The 11,415-nt window shown below is 47.8% G+C and overlaps 1 protein-coding gene across 5 annotated transcripts in view; it reads left to right on the top strand.

The window, feature by feature from the left end:
- The window catches only part of LOC135906942 (uncharacterized), a 125,732-nt gene that overhangs the window by 72,998 nt on the left and 41,319 nt on the right, over positions 1-11,415 (top strand). The window lies entirely within an intron of this gene.

Raw genomic sequence — 11,415 nt, 5'->3', positions numbered from 1 at the left:
AGGTTATTTAGGAGATCCCGCCCACGGTGAATTACCTTTTGTCCTCATTCTGTATATCCATCTATCTGTATTTCATATTCTATTAATAAATTTGAATTCGAAGAAAAAATCACCGACGATTACGATACTCCCTGATGCTAAATTTGAGTGCAGCTCTATACGTGCCTTCATTTCGCGATATATTGGCTGGCGCGGACGGACAACCTGTCTTGTGCGGCAGGTTGCAAACGGAGCGGAGTGTGGCGCGAAGCAACGCGTGTGTGATGCGTTGGCGCGATTCACAGCAGCCGCTGCACACAGACCTCTGCTCATGCAGCGCTTTGTTTCCATATATGGTATCGGTGGCGTCATCGGTGAACTGACGACGCGCGCTGCTCTGGCGTCATCTCGTAGCCATCGTCGCCGCAGAGCCCGTCTTGAGCGGCACTACGCTTTTCTTTTCACGCTCTCTTCGCTATCGCCGTCTTTCATCCCCCGCTGCCCTCCGCGTTCGCTCTTTCATCCTTCGCGGTGCTCGTTGGCTCGGTTACGCCGAAGACGCCGACGCTCGCCGCAGGAACGGTGCTTCAAATCTGCGCTCTAAGAAGTTTTTTGATGCCATTCATCATGCGAAATGCTTTTATCGCAGCTTTCACTTTGTGGGCGCAGTATCTTAAGGCGAGATATTGTTGAAACGTTTCGAGTGGCTATTACAGAAACAGTAATGTCGGTCATCGCATAAAACACAAATTCATCGCCATTTCACAACCATATTGTAAGACAAAAAGTAATTTTTTTCACCTTTACCACTCTACATGCACCTAACAGTCTTTAACCACGTATATAACCACCTGGCACCTATACTTTCTTTCTTAACTCATTTTCTCTTTCAAGCCTTGCCTTGAGTCGTTAAACTTTCTTTTATATAGGTGATTCTCTTTTCCAGACCTGCAGGCTCCTCTGTCTCGCGACACATTCACCTTTACGGCTTTACATGCACCTAACGGTTTTTAACCATATATGTCCACCTGGAACCTATACTTTCCCTATTAACTCATTTTCTCTTTCAAGCCGTGCCTTGAATCGTTAAACTTTCTTTTATATAGGTGATTCTCTTTTCCAGACCTGCAGGCTCCTCTGTCTCGCGACACATTCACCTTTACGGCTTTACATGCACCTAACCGTTTTTAACCATATATGTCCACCTGGAACCTATACTTTCCCTATTAACTCATTTTCTCTTTCAAGCCGTGCCTTGAATCGTTAAAGTTTCTTTTATATAGGTGATTCTCTTTTCCAGACCTGCAGGCTCCTCTGTCTCGCGACACATTCACCTTTACGGCTTTACATGCACCTAACGGTTTTTAACCATATATGTCCACCTGGAACCTATACTTTCCCTATTAACTCATTTTCTCTTTCAAGCCTTGCCTTGAGTAGTTAAACTTTTTTTTATATAGGTGATTCTCTTTTCCAGACCTGCAGGCTCCTCTGTCTCGCGACACATTCACCTTTACGGCTTTACATGCACCTAACGGTTTTTAACCATATATGTCCACCTGGAACCTATACTTTCCCTATTAACTCATTTTCTCTTTCAAGCCGTGCCTTGAATCGTTAAACTTTCTTTTATATAGGTGATTCTCTTTTCCAGACCTGCAGGCTCCTCTGTCTCGCGACACATTCACCTTTACGGCTTTACATGCACCTAACGGTTTTTAACCATATATGTCCACCTGGAACCTATACTTTCCCTATTAACTCATTTTCTCTTTCAAGCCGTGCCTTGAATCGTTAAACTTTCTTTTATATAGGTGATTCTCTTTTCCAGACCTGCAGGCTCCTCTGTCTCGCGACACATTCACCTTTACGGCTCTACATGCACCTAACGGTTTTTAACCATGTATATTCACCTGGAACCTATACTTTCCCTATTAACTCATTTTCTCTTTCGAGCCTTGCCTTGAGTCGCTAAACTTTTTTTTATATAGGTGATTCTCTTTTGCAGACCTGCAGGCTCCTCTGTCTCGCGATTCTAGTTCACTGGCCACGTTGTTAGTGTACTGTTATATTCATTCAAGTTCTTTCTGTTTCTCCGCGCTCTTCTTTTAACTTATGCAAATTTGCGCCACCACGGTAGTTTTTTACTGCGCAGGCAAAAAAAAAAACTTTTTTCGTGCAGCTACCCACATGACCTCGGATTGGAACATAAAGTGCAATCCGATCCGCCCAACTTACAGCAAGGACAGAGTGCTTGCTCCTTTTTGCCTCCTTGTTCTGTTCCCCTCTAAGTTTTGTTTTCTTTCTTTGGCGCTTTGTTCAGTATCGACCGCGCTTGCGGTAACATGCTGGGTTAATTACCTTTCTTTCTTTCTTTCTTTCTTTCTTTCTTTCTTTCTTTCTTTCTTTCTTTCTTTCTTTCTTTCTTTCTTTCTTTCTTTCTTTCTTTCTTTCTTTCTTTCTTTCTTTCTTTCGGGACTGTACTACCGAGCCTTTTCTTTTCACCTTTCCGTACGACCTGGATATGCACGTACAACGCCGCGGACCGAGCACGTGCTCGCTGCTGTTACGGGGTCTCGCAGCGGGCTTTCTTGCCTCCAGCTATATAAATTTTTTTTTTGCTTACTTCTCTGCCACTGACGTCAACGGGAGCATTTTCTGGCAGGCCGCACTGCGAAAGAGATTGCGCTGCGTGCGTGACCCGGCGCCGAAGAGTTGCCGCTCGAATTAAATTAACGCCAAACTTGGTTTGTATCTTTCTGCGCAAGAAATACGTTCGCCTCTTCTTGCCTGAGGAACTCGCCCTACATTTAAAACGTAATCATCATTGTACGAGGATAACAGCAGAAGGGATGGTGTGATCCATTTCTCGGTTCTCCGCTTCTTCGCATTCTCCTCCCGTATATGACTGAAAAAGCTCAGGTATCGGACTCTCGCACGGGGGGCGTCGTCTGCAGGTCTTGCTTGTCGTTACGAACAGTCGTGAATTCATAATCGATGAATTAACATTCGGACGCAAATTGCTCATTTTCGCTGGAAATCAAATGAAGAGGAAAAGAGAATCAAAGGGTACTGATCCCTACCGTCTGGTTGCGACGTTGCCAACGGTGTGACTCTCGTGAGAAAAGCAAAACGTTATTTATAATTTGTCTTTCGGTGAAAAGATCAATGAAGCGCCTGCACTAATTGCTCACGCATATAGCCAGAGATAGAGGAGATGTGTACGTAACTAGGGATACATGCTTTGAAGGTATCCCAGACGCCGAGACTGATTGTTCATTTGGAAACGTTTTTATTACGTTTCTTATAGGGTATACCTCCGCTCATGACTATTCGTACATTCTGCCGAAAGGGAATGGGGAATACGGTTGTCAGGGTGGGTTAGCGGCGATGCAGCAGTCTGACTTCTCTGCTGTAGCCCTGATGGTGATGGGACTATCTTCTCCGCTCCAAATCCTATGGAAGGGCACCCAAATGGGAATCGGCATCCTGGATCCAGCATTGTCACCATGGGCTTTCGGGGAACTGCCACTTAACCCCAATACGTAGGCGGCCGGTACTCCGCCGGTGTTGTGACAAACGCGCTCCGTCGTTGAGTGGATTATTGTGGAAAGTGTTGCGTAAAGAATCATTACAAGAACGATTTCTTTATTCCCATGTACAAGCACATGGCTGCTTGCTCAACGTGAAATGAAAGTTGCTGGCAGCCCTGTGTCATTTATATACAGTGCATGAGCTTCACGCAGCACAACTTCTGCGGATCGACTGGTTCTTACATATCCACGAGTACGAGGACATCGATATTTATGATATGGGAAGACTGCGATCTGCACGCCATGTTCTTCCCTTATGCCTGCTCTCTTGCAGCGTGTTCAGAAATGCCATCTTCGTGACACGTGGTCACGGGGACACTTGCACTGTGTTTCAGTCGATTCCGTGCCCAAAATACCAGGTCAGCTTTCAGCACAACGCTAAAGGTTGCCTACATAGAAAGCAAGGACCGTGTTATGTAGGGATTTTTTTTTTAGTTTTCCTTTTCCTTTCTTTTGTTCTTGCGATAACGCCTACATTATCGCCTAGCGGTCATTCGTTGGGTTGTTGATAAGAAAAGCATAAAATCGAGATAAACTAATTAATTTGATATTAAATTCTGCAGCTTTATATGCCCCAAATCACTATTTTATTATGAGGCACGCCATAGTGGGGGATTCCGGGTCAATTTTTGACCACCTGGGGTTCTTCTACGTGCATACTATAAACGGTACACGGGTGTTTGTTCATTTCACCCTCATAGAAATGCGACCGCCGTAGCCCGGATTCGAACCCGCGCCCTCTGGCTTAGTGCCACAACTCCATTGCCACTCTGCCAATGCCACTTGCCAATGCCACTTGCCACAACTCCATTGCCACTTGCCAATCTGAAGGCTGTCCAGCAGCAAATCACCCTCGTCGGCTCAGTTGCGATACCACGCCCATGCTCGCAGTAACCTGCAGTAACTCCACCTCCGAAGAGACTGGTTTGGAATCTGTGGCAAGAAAGCAACCGCAACACCCCGTTCGTCGTCGTTGTCCCCCTTCTTTTCTTCGCTCGGGCTGAGGTAAAGGGCGGTGTGAGGGCCTTTTGTGGAACCTTGCAACAGTCGGTGTCCACGCTGCGTTGACGTCTGGATAAATGCTGAGGGATGGGTGGTGATTTAACTCGTCGCAAACGTCTAAGTGCGCCTCTTATTTAGTTGTCATGGTTCCCTCCTTTTCATCCTCTGCTCAGGTTTCTAGCTAATGGTGGGGTGAACGCCCTTCGTAGGACCGTTCAACCGTGGATGCTGTCCACGCTGCGTTGGCGTCTGGATAGGAGGGGTGGTGGTTTGACACGTGGTAAACGTCCAATTAACGCCTTTGTGGTGTTGAGACGTGTTAACACTTCCGCCGCCAAGATATTCGACCTGAGGGTGACCAGATGTCAGGTTTCCCGAAGCGTCGATGTTCGGTCGCGGCCTCGGGGATCGTTCTAGTTGTGACGGCTGATGTCACACGGCAGCTCGAGGGCCCCGCCCTCGCATAGTTGTGTCCACCTTGCTGGGAATACACACACACATTCACACACAGTCGACGGTGTGCCCGAGCGACGCGCCTACCGGACGCTATGATCCCCGTATCGTTTGCAATGTTTTACCCCCCATTCTGTCTCTCTCTTTTCTAGTCGTGGTGAGCTGTCGATAAGTCATAAATAGGTTGCCTAACTGAATAACATCACTCACGATACGTATAAAACACGTTCCTAAAAAATTTTACTCTGAGTCCGTTGCTTAAAATACCCGGATCAAACTATCTGCATTATGATTCTGGCTCCCTTTCTTGTACTTGTCCTCGAAGTTGTATTCCTGCAAGATGAGACTCCATCTCAGTAGTCTCCCGTTTTTTTTTTCTTCTGACATTCGCTCTCGATTTGGAATTTAGTGCCTTGAAAATAGCATCCTAGCTTCTGAATGGTCCACACTATGCACAAATACTATTTCTGCGAGGTGCTAAACGCTTCTTCTCGCGGTGTCAGCTTTCAACCGAGGTACAGCACAGGATGCTCTTCTCCGCGTTCATTTAGTTGGGCAAGGACGACACCTAGACCACGCTTGCTGGCGTCACATTGGAGAAACAATTATCTGCAAAAGTCTGGCGAGGCTAGTGCAGGCCGTGAAGACAAAGCTTTCTTCAGATTCTGGAAAGCCTTTTCCCTATCGGCGCTCCATATGACCCATCCTGATTCACGCTTCCGGAGGCTGTCAGTTATCGGACTGGCAAGCTTCGAATAATTTATAATGTAGTGTTGGTAATACCCAGCCACTCGCAGAAATGACCACACATTTTTTTTGTTACAGGCCTCGGAAAGTTAACTGTGGCCGCCACTTTGGCTTTCATAGGTTCCCGCTTCTCGTGTCCTATTTCGTGCCCCAAATACGTGACACGAGCCTGGCTGAACTGACAATTCTCGGCTTTAATTGTCAAGCCCGCCCCTCGTATTCTTACAAGTACCGTTCGTGTATGTTGCAAGCGAGACTTTCAGTCATTAGACAACATGGTTACATCATCCAGAAAGGGCAGCGCGAATTCTTCTAGTCCTTCAAACACCTGATCCATAAGCCTTGAAAAACAGAACGGCACGTCCTTCAAGTCAAGGCTTATGGTGACCGGCTGGTAAACCCCGAAAGGGGTTACAAAGGCCGCGTAGCGACTGGCTCGTTCTATGAAGGGCACCTGCCAATATCCCCTCACTAAATCTAGGGTTGGAATAAATGCAGCCCTGTTTACGAGTTCTACTATCTCCTCTATATTCGGTCAGGGGTAGATTTGGTCTTTCGTGATGTCACTTAACTTTCGATAACACACGAATGGCTGTTGATATTTCCCTGGTGCCTCAACTATAACATTAGAAGGGAGCAATATTAACTATGTGCTTCCTTGATCAACCCTAGACGAAGCATCCTTTTTACTTCTGCCTTCATTATGTCTAGCTGCCGCGGGGACAGGAGTGTACGCTTTGGACTTAAAAGGAACCTCCGTTGTTAGTTCGATGTCATGTTGTATCAAATGAGTCATTCCTAGGTTCTCCCCAGAACAATAAAAATATTCCCGAATAACGCTCCTCAAATCTTCCACTGCCTCAGTTCTATAGCTCCTACCTTTTATCAGCCTGCGTTATTGCTTCTTCCATACTATAGGGTCCGTTCTCCCGCGAAAACTAAGTAACTCTAGAGGAACGTCCTCTGAACCATTCATAGCTGTGGTAACAATAGCTGTTCGCTCCAAGAAGGGTTTCATTAAGTTTTCATGATAAACTCCTTCCTCACGTCTACGTCCAGGTAACCTGACGGTGTAATTCACCTCTCAAATGCGATCAATAACCTCGGCGGGCCCATCCCAGTGAACTTCCAGTTTATTTTTGCGCAAGATAAACACTTTGTCGCCAGTGTCGAATGATCGGTTCCTCGCATTTCTGTCGTAATATCACTTTGAAGCTGCGCTGCCTCTAGGTTACAATTCACGATCTCACGTGACTTATGTAATCTTTTAATCAGGTCCAGCACAAAGTCCACTACACTTGTGGGCACCCGATCGTCCTCCCATAGCTCACGAACTAGCCTCTGGGGACCTCGAAGATTTCGGCCATATACCAGCTCTGCCGGGGCAAACCATATTAGAGAGTTTTAGCCCAGCGGGTTTACGGCCAGCGGAGCGGAGCGGTCTCCACCGTTGCGCCAGCGGAGCGGCTCGCGAAAAAAGAATTTTAGCCCAGCGGATCACCCGCTCGAGCGGGGTAAAGAGCGGGGAGCTCTGCTGCCCCACCTAGTGGTTCCAATAGGAGTTACTGAGAAATGAAATTGAATTACGCTTGCTTTTATTATGCAAGAAATGTTGAATAAAGATATATTACATGTTCTCAGTGCATTATTTGTTAATAATGTACTGAGTATTAATGTACGGGTCAGCGCGGCAGTCGCCGTCTTCGATGCAGAACTGCCGGCGTTCATGTTCGCGGCTGCCGTCTTGCATTTCCCATACACGCCCGCGCGCCCTTACGCACGCTCGCGCGCTGCGTATACCCTCCGCTGGGGAGTGCTTTCCAGCGGGTGTAAACGCTGCTCCGTAAAACCGCTGGCCGCCTCAGCGTGGTGCGCATGCGCAGTCGCGTCTCCGCTCGCCCGCTCCGCTCCGCTGGCCGTAAACCCGCTGGGCTAAAACTCTCTATTACCTCGTGTGGCACCATGCGCAACGCAAAGAGTGTTCCCGGTAGGCAAAAGTCCCAGTCACACTTCCTCTCATGGCAAACCGCTCTCAAAACTTTCTTGAGGACGAAATGCCATCTCTATACGCTGTTGCTCTGAGGATGATAGACCGAGCTATGCAAAATTCGAACGCCACATTTATCGAGAAACGTTGTCGTGAGTGCGCTCGTGAAAACTGTTCCCTGGTCTGGTTGTATTTCTGCCAGAAAACCGAGGCATGAAAATATGTAAAGCAGAGCATCCACCACCTCGACCGAAGTTGCCAGCTTTAACGGAACCGCCTCAGGAAACTTTGTGGCCGGGCAGAATAAAGTGAAAATGAATCTGTTTCCGCGTTTGTTTTTGGCAATGGTCCCACCAAATTCACAACTCGACGGAAGGGCTCGCCAATAGTGGGCACCTTTACCATGGATACTTTCCATTTGTCATTAGACTTGCCTGTTATCTGACAAGCCTCACAAGTGCGGACGAAATCTAGCGCTTCTCTGAAACAACCCGCCCAATAGAATTCCTGCAGCAGTCTTTTCTTCGTCTTATTTATACCTACGTGTCCTGCCCACGAGTGGTCATGACAAAGGCTCAGCAAGTCCTTGTGGCATCACCAGTTGAGCGTAATACTGTCCTAGCCTCTCTTAGTACTTACGGTATAGGACAACGTTTCTCACTTCGAAAGAAAAAAACACCTAGACTTTTCCCGCTGTTTAGAATCGCTAATGTCGAGTCATTTTACTGTGCCAGCCGTAGCGTTTCCCTGTCAACATCTAGCAGGCGTTCATAGCTGTGTGCGATCGGTGCCAGCACGGACCCTTGGAAGCTGTTTTATTTTCCTTTCGAGTACCCTCTTCTATTTTTTCAATGGCGTTTTCTCGGCACGACCTTCTCCTGATTTTCTTTCGGGAAAATCGGACAGATTTCCTCCGATTTTCCTGCGCCTCCGGAGCTAGCTGTTTCCTCCTCCGTTTTTGTACTTTGTTCCTCGTTGTAACGCAGCTGCTGAGCTAGTTCGCGTGCTTTGGACCTCATCAAAGCTACGGCCTGGACTTCAGCAAATGCCCCCCCCCCTTTTTTTTTTCTTTAGTAGCGACTCCGAGCTGTTTGAGAAAAGGTAAGGGTAGCCTTCCGGTAGCCCATTGGAGACTGCTGGCATTGTCTCGATATCTCCGAAAGGTCCCTCAATCTGTATCTTTGCCATAGGTAGGCACACCGAGTCTTCGCTCACGGCCTGCCTTATTCATGCGCATTCAGGCACGTAGTCTTCACTTTTCACATACTTTGGATGGACGACGTCCATGCACTCCTGGCTATTTACCATTAGATCCGTCAGGTAGGGCTTTAGAAGATCACTGTTACTCTGATGATTGCTTATGCAAGCGGATGCTGGCCCTTCGTTTGGGCAGTTTCGGGCGAAGTGACCAGTTTCCCTACAGTGATAAGATGCCAACGAAACTCTCGATTCGAGCTCTTCCGAATGATTTGTAGGTTCCCTTCTACCCCTTTCAGGTACTTTCACTATGCCTTCGGTGCGCGCCGAACTGCGACTAGTGTCGTCTCGTTCCTTTTGAGTGGTTTGCTGCCCTATAGAGGGTAAGATTGTCGCCATGGGGAATGATTTTGAAAGTAGTGCTCTGTGGCCTGAAGCCACGGCTTGCCACGTATCCATCGGCCAGCTGTGCTGCGTTCTTTACAGACACACCTTCTTGCCGGTATTTAACGCAAAGGCGTCCGTTATCCGGCAGGGTCTCGTAAAACTGCTCTAAGCCGACTGAATCTGAAAGTTTATTGGCGTTATCCGCCCATGCTCCTTTCACCCACACGGCAATATTATATTTCAAGTTACATGAAAATTCAACAAAGCTTTCATTAGGCTTCTTTCTTTCCTGCCGGAACCTCCTCCAAAATTCTTCGTTGGAAAGTTTGTATTTTGCGAGCAAACTGGATTTCACGGAACTGTACACGCCAGACTCGGCTGCGCTCAGTCGGGCTATGACTTGCGAGGCCTCTCCCGGCAGCAACGCCAGCAAATGCTCCGGCCATGTGTCTTGGTGAAACGATTGTCTCTCACAAATCTGCTCAAAATTAATCTGGGGAGGTATTCTGTATGAGTCCACCTAGTGGACACCTCCATTTCGTCTGCTGTTGAAGTTCTGATGGGCTGGGCTCGCCTGCGCGCTCGCAGCAGCGAGGTACCACAGCAAATCAGCACTTCAGCAGCAGACGAATTGGACATGTCCACTAGGTGGACTCTTACCGAATACTTCCACAGGTAGAGACCGATGTCATTGCCAGTTTTCTACGGCTGAAGCAAACTCATAATTTTATCGCGAACTCAATTTCATGCTGCCTTTTCTCGCACTCATTTTCTGCCTGCCTTCGTTCTCTCTCAAGCTGAATATCTTCCTGCCTTTGTTCGTCTTGCTTCTCGTTCTCCTTCTCTTCCTCCCTCCCTCTCTTTGTTTTTAATCTCTCTGAATTTCGTCTTCAATCTCTCTTTGAATTTTCTTCTGAATAGCCGCAGGCTGCCCCGTTCCGAAAGTAATAAAAGATGGCTGCCGCCGATCGCTCAGGCACTGGCTACTCGCACCTGCAGGAGAGCATGGGTTAATTTCCGTATAACAAAGCTTTTTTGCATGGCCGTCTAACGTTTTCGAACACTTTCGGCACATTTACGACCTCGTTCTGCCAACCCTTCTTTACTGAGGATCCGTTTTAGCATCATTCTTAAGCTTCCGTTGCATGCCACCGCGATTTTCGACCAGCCACCGCAAGCTAAGGAAAAGGGGACCTATCGCAGATGCCTCGGCACCACCCTCTTCATCCGGTTAACGATTTTCAGTGCAGTGGCTCCTCGCCTCTTGTCAGCCAATTAACTAATTCAAGCCGCTCAGTGTGGGCAATGTTATTCGTTTTTCAAGCAAACAAAAGTGACGTCCTATGAACGAGGAGAGCGTTTGATTGGTCTGTTCAGACAACCCTGCGGGTGAGCGCCTGATGGCTGCGTACGCGGTTACGCAAATTTGACGTCACGAAATTGGGATAAAAGCATATTGGAATATTTTTACTTTATAGGGCCCCAGGAACCTCTGTCCTCACTCTCGAAAAGTATCTGCTTTTAATACCGTTGTTTTCCCTAGGCGAGTCGACTAGGGAATCTGAAATCTGTCCAGCAGCAAATCACTCTCGTCGACTCCATTGGGATACCACGCCCATGCTCGCAATAACCCGCAGTAACTCTGCCTCCGAAGAGACTGGCTTGGAATCTGTGGCAAGAAAGCAACCGGCGACACCCCTTTTGTCATCGTTGTTCCCCCTTCTTTTCTACAGTCGGGCTGCCAGGTAAAGGGCGTAGTGAGGGCCTTTCGTGGAACCCTGCAACATTCGGTGTCCACGCTGCGTTGATGTCTGGATAAGCGCTGAGGGATAGGTGGCGATTTGACATGTCTCAAACATCTAACTGCGCCTCTCAGTTAGTGGTCGTGGTTCTCTCCTTTTCATCCTCTGCTCAGGTTTCCAGCTAATGGTGGGGTGAGCGCCCTTCATAGGACCCTTCAACCGTTGGTGTACACGCTGCGTTGACGTCTGGAAAGGAAGGGTGGTGGTTTGACACGTGGCAAACGTCCAATTAACGCTTTTGTGGTGTTGAGACGTAACCTGACACACA

This window comes from Dermacentor albipictus, chromosome 1, assembly GCF_038994185.2.
Source record: "Dermacentor albipictus isolate Rhodes 1998 colony chromosome 1, USDA_Dalb.pri_finalv2, whole genome shotgun sequence".
Lineage (NCBI taxonomy): Eukaryota > Metazoa > Arthropoda > Arachnida > Ixodida > Ixodidae > Dermacentor > Dermacentor albipictus.
This window is presented reverse-complemented; position numbering and strand designations above follow the sequence as displayed.